At 49.6% G+C, this 6,117-nt stretch overlaps 1 long non-coding RNA gene across 1 annotated transcript; it reads left to right on the plus strand.

Annotated features, from left to right (window-relative positions):
* Nucleotides 1-426: 426 nt before the first annotated feature.
* LOC149254279 (uncharacterized) lies at nucleotides 427-1,049 on the plus strand. The gene is made up of 3 exons (XR_016266281.1): nucleotides 427-527; nucleotides 624-868; nucleotides 986-1,049. It is a non-coding gene; the product is annotated as an uncharacterized LOC149254279 (long non-coding RNA).
* The last annotated feature ends 5,068 nt before the right edge of the window (nucleotides 1,050-6,117 follow it).

The raw sequence follows: 6,117 nt of genomic DNA on the forward strand, positions 1-6,117 counted from the left end.
CCGCTTGCTGTTTAAGAAAGTTTGTGATACCTGGAGAAGTTGAGTCGAGTTCAAACAGTTTTAATTACGAAGCGAAGGAAATACAAATCGGTTTTGTTAGCTAATAGCTCTCAAAGATTGGCTATACAATGGCAGAATTAGGGTTGAATCGACCTCATGTCAACAAAATGCCGCCATTTTCAGCGAAGCTAATTTTTCTGTTGGTGGTGTGCCTGAACCTTTTCGCTGCTACAGCCATGGGAAGCATACATCGATACACGTTTGATGTAAGTGTCTCAGTTTTTGACCTCCAACCGTTTTTGCATGATTGGTTTCATTCCATTTCCAATATTGTGTCCTAGAGTTAGGAAACTGATGATATCTGGTTGTGTGAAGATTGAATCCATGTCCGTAACAAGGCTGTGCCGGACACACAACATAATTACAGTGAATGGACAGTTTCCCGGTCCAACACTCCATGTTCACAGTGGAGACACTCTTATAGTGGAAGTCCGCAACAAGGCCCAGTATAACGCCACCATTCACTGGTCTGTAATCTGTAATGGTCTATTGTTCTTGTCTCCGTATTAAATAATGATGAATTCGTTTCTTATGCATAACACTCCATATTTATATATTTGCAGGCATGGAATACGGCAGTTCCGCACAGGGTGGGCTGATGGACCTGAGTTTGTAACCCAATGCCCCATTCGCCCTGGTGGAAGTTACATTTACAAATTCAAAATCACTGGTCAAGAAGGGACTCTCTGGTGGCATGCTCATAGTTCATGGCTTAGAGCTACAGTCTATGGAGCCTTAATTATCTATCCCAAGAGGGGAACTACTTATCCCTATACTGTCCCGGATAAACAGTTTCCCATCGTTCTGGGTATGCAGCTTTAACGATACCGGTGTGCTGTTTTGAAGCAGTAATATCTAATTAAATAACGAAATAGAGTGGTAACTTGATCATAATATGTATTGTAATTCGTTTGTGCTTTGACAGGACAATGGTGGAATTCAAATCCCATTGATGTTGTGAATGAAGCGACACTCACAGGAGCTGCCCCTCGTGCAGGCGCCACCCGGGCTGCCCGCACCCCTGCCCGGCAGGCAGGGCGATTCCAGGAATCGCCCTGCCTGAAGGGTGGGGGCGTGGGCGGCCCGGGTGGCGCCTGCACGAGGGCGTCTTCCCTCATGCAGGCGCCACCCGGGCCACCCGCGCTCGCACCCGGCAGGCAGGGAAATTCCCGGAATCGCCCTACCTACTGGGTGGGGGCGCGGGCTGCTCGGGTGGCGCCTGCACAAGGCGGCCTGTCACACCCCTACACCTGCGGTAGTCTTCCAACCGCTTGTAGCAAGGTGCGGCACCACCGAATGCGTTCTTTTCACTAATACTAACATTCGTGGACTACGCCTACTTTCACATTAACATACTTAGCTTGTGTTTCGCAACTAAGTAAAAGCAATTATCCTTTATACTTAATGAAGCCCATACTCATTCGTTATCATCATGCAATTATATTGAGAACAATAACAATTGAAACAAGTATAAAGGGGAGGGGCAACTCCCCGTAATGTGAGTCTGCTCGACAATTTTATTAAGAATATCAGATTTACAACACAAGTGTGTCTTAGCTGAACCAAGTCTCACACTTAGACAAATTTAAAAAGATAAGCAACCTGCTTTTACAATCATGTGAACCCTTGCACAAAGAGAAGTGCTCACCCGAGCCACTTATTCCTCTCTACCAAGTCCTGCACAAATCTGCATACAAACCGAACCCCGGCACACTTGCCTACACCTCAACCAACACAAGAATATACAAAATCTGCACTTAGATAAGCGCATGAGATATGCGCATCTCCTATCTCTCCTTGCGCAGATTTTACCCCTCTTCTTTACGCGTAGAAGTGATGAGAGTTTGTTTAATGTTCAAATGAGCTTAAATCTCCTCACATATATACCAAACCTTGCGTAGGTTTAAAGGGGTGTGCAGCCCATGGCCGACCCCCAAAGTTGTCAACGCACGCCCACATGTTAACGTTCACAAGTCGGCTTGCACTCCTTTTCAACATCGCATATATATATGCGTTAGTCCAACACTTAGTCGCATAAGTGCTTTTTCTAACGTCGCATATATCGTCGCATTCCTTTGCACAAAGTGTCGCACCTGTCGCACATTTCTTCCGCGCGCCCGTGCGCCCGCCCGCGTGCCTGCTCTCGTGCACGACTCGCCGATTCCCGTCGCACTTATCTCCCGAAGGCCTTACATCCTCCTCCACCTAAAATCGTTGTCGTCCTTGACAACATTCCATCCTGGTAGCCATCCACCAAGATCATCATCATCCATGATGTTGACTCCTCCACACAAAGAAAACATCCTTGCAACATATGTAGAGCCTCATCTCCATCATGCCTCGCCTTAGTGACCAACTGCCACCAAGCTCACCATACCAAGGTATGCACCTCAATGGTATGCTCTCCATCAGATATCATCTCGATCCATGATCATCGACCTCTCTGCCACAATCTCCACTGCAACATCTCGTGTCGACCTCATCATGTGTCTCCATGTGAACCTCTGCCATGATACTCCAGCATGATGCCAACATATCTCTGCACACTTCCGGACCTCATGTCTGAACTAGTTGGGTAGCTAATCCAACCATCACGCTCATTCCATGAGAGTGAACATCCTCATGCCATCATCAGCTGTTCCTCAAACATCTGCCACATCCTTGACTCCTCAAGAATCCATCTCCATAATCCATGCTCAGGTCCATGGAAACTCCATCCATCCCATCTGCAACATGTCATGATGCTTGATGCCAAGCCATCCCTGCACCATCAATCATACCTACTCAAACATGTTTAAGGACTCACTGCCATGAGCAGCTAACAATGAGCCCCGTCTTCTTCATTCATCTAAGAATATGTAGAGGGAGTAGAGCCTAAAGGCTCTCCCTCACTAATCAACTCGATCCACCTAACAGGATCCTCAATCTCCATCCTTTGTAGATAAGTAACCCGGTCTTCCTTCTGGACATCTGGCCTCACATATACCTCATCATCATCCTCCACCAATTCTAGCCTTCTTGTCAAATCCAAGATGCTATCTGAAAGTGTCTTGATGACCAATGACTGCTCCACAAGCTTTGTCTCAACACTAGACAACCGCTTGTTCATCTTATCCTTATCCTCCATTTGCATCACTCCCAATTTACAATCAGGCCTAGTCACACCAATGGTTGGCACACCAATGGGTACATCTTCCCTTCCATCATAAATGTAGAGCTTCTTCAAATGTGGAACGATCATAGCATCAAATTGTTTCATGAACTCCATCCCCAATACAGCTTCATAGTCATCAATCCGCACTATTGTGAAGTCCACCTTCCCGGTCCATTCACCAAGTGTAGTGTCCACCCTTTAAGCTATACCAAGAATCTCAATAGGAGGAGAATTCATTGTCTTCATTTGTGCCTTTGCCGGTACAAACTTCAGCCCAATTCTTCTCGCAGTATCTTCGCCCATGAAGTTGTGAGAAGCCCCACTATCCACCATAGTGAGCACATCAACACCTCCAACCTTCATTCGAACATACTCCAATTTTTTCCTTTTAGGATCTCTCCTAGAGACCACTTCCGTAGTAGCAGAAGCACCAAGTATCTGCATCATCCCCACAGAAGCATCTTCATTCTTTCCATCAGACTCAACCTTCTTATTCAAGGCCTTGAGATGCCTTACCTCAAGAGCTAGGCAATCCCACTTCTTCTGATTCAATTCATGTCTTATCTCTAGTTCCTTGAATTCTGCTTCAAGCAAGTCCATTTCCTTTGCAAGTTGAGAGGCTTCCTCCTCATTCTGGTCAGAACCCCCTTTCTTAGCCAAAGCATGAAGAGCACTCCTTGTTTCAAACAACCTTTTGCCATATTCCACAAATCCTTGTCTTAATTCCTCTGACTCTTCAAGTAGACTTCCTTCAAATTCTTCGAAGGTTGCAAAACCCAATCTCTGCTAGATAGACATCTTTACCAAGTCACCTGCAACCTGAACCGACCCTTGTTCCACTTCATGTGAAACGGTTTCCTTCATCTGCAAGTACCTGTCACGAGCAACCTTTGCTCAATAGCTTCAACACCAGCTTCCTACAAGACTTCTCCAAGTCTTCAGACCTGCTCTGATACCAACTGTCACGCCCCTACACTTGCGGTAGTCTTCCAACCGCTTGTAGCAAGGTGCGGCACCACCCAACGCGTTCTTTTCACCAATACTAACATTCGTGGACTACGTCTACTTTCACATTAACATACTTAGCTTGTGTTTCGCAACTAAGTAAAAGCAATTATCCTTTATACTTAATGAAGCCCATACTCATTCATTATCATCATGCAATTATACTGAGAACAATAACAATTGCAACAAGTATAAAAGGGAGGGGCAACTCCCCATAATGTGAGTCTGCCCGACAATTTTATTAAGAATATCAGATTTACAACACAAGTGTGTCTTGGCTGAACCAAGTCTCACACTTAGACAAATTTACAAAGATAAGAAACCTACTTTTACAATCATGTGCACCCTTGCACAAAGAGAAGTGCTCACCCGAGCCACTTATTCCTCTCTACCAAGTCCTGCACAAATCTGCATACAAACCGAATCCCGGTACACTTGCCTACACCTCAACCGGCACAAGAATATACAAAATCTACACTTAGATAAGCACATGAGATATGTGCATCTCCTATCTCTCCTTGCGCAGATTTTACCCCTCTTCTTTATGCGTAGAAGTGATGAGAGTTTGTTTAATGTTCAAATGAGCTTAAAGCTCCTCACATATATACCAAACCTTGCGTACGTTTAAAGGGGTGTGCAGCCCATGGCCGACCCCAAAAGTTGTCAACGCACGCCCACATGTTAACGTTCACAAGTCGGCTTGCACTCCTTTTCAACATTGCATATATATATATATATATATATATATATATATATATATATATATATATATATATATATATATATATATATATCTGTGTGTGTGTGTGTGTTAGTCCAACACTTAGTCGCATAAGTGCCTTTTCTAACGTCGCATATATCGTCGCATTCCTTTGCACAAAGTGTCGCACCCATCGCACATTTCCTCCACGCACCCGTGCGCCCGCTTGCGCGCCCGCTCTCGTGCATGACACACCGGTGCCCACAGCAATTATCTCCCGAAGGCCTTACATGGCCCGGGTGGCACCTGCACGAGGGAGGGCTCCCTCGTGCAGGCGCCAACTGGGCCGCCTGAGCCCTCGCCTGGTAGGCAGGGAGATTCCCGGAATCGCCCTGCCTATCGGGCGATTCCGAGAATCGCCTGCCTGCCGGGCGGGGGCAGAATTGCCCTCCCTGTCGGGCGAGAGCGCAGGCGGCTCGGGTGGCGCCTGCACGAGCGGGAATCGCCCTGCCTGCCAGGTGCGGGCGGCCCAGGTGGTGCTTGCACGAGGGAGGGCGCCCTCCCTAGTGCAGGCGCCACCCGGGCCGCCTGCGCCCCGGCCCGGCAAGCAGGGTGATTCCCGGAATCGCCCTCCCAGCCGAGCGGGGGCGAAATCACCCTCCCTGCCGGGCGGGGGCGCGGGTGGCCCGGGTGGCGCCCTCCCTCGTCCAGGTGCCACCCGGGCCGCCCTTCCCCCCGCCCAACAGGCAGGGCGATTCCGGGAATCGCCCTCCCTGCCGGGCGGGGGCGCCGGCGGCCCGGGTGGCACCTGCACGAGGGCGCCCTCCCTCGTGCAGGCACCACCCAGGCCGCCCGCGCCCCTCCCGGTAGGCAGGGTGATTCTAGGAATTTCCATTCCTGCCGGGCAGGGGCACGGGCGGCCCGTGTGGCACCTGCCCAAGGGAGGGCGCCCTCCCTCGTGTAGGGGCCACCCACGTCCCCCACCCCGGCAAGCAGGGCGATTCTCGGAATCACCCTGCCTACTTGATGGGGGTGCGGGCGGCCCGGGTGTCCCCTGCACGAGGGTGCCCTCCCTCGTGCAGGCGCGGGTGGCGGTTACACGAGGGTGCCCTCCCTCGTGCAGGCGCCACCCAGGCCGCTCGCGCCCCCGCCCGGCAGGTAGGGAGATTCCGGAATCGCGCTTCCTACCAGGCGAGGG

Source organism: Pinus tabuliformis, chromosome 7 (genome assembly GCF_031772625.1).
Source record: "Pinus tabuliformis cultivar Carrire ecotype Pingquan chromosome 7, CPIR1, whole genome shotgun sequence".
Classification (NCBI taxonomy): Eukaryota; Viridiplantae; Streptophyta; class Pinopsida; order Pinales; family Pinaceae; genus Pinus; species Pinus tabuliformis.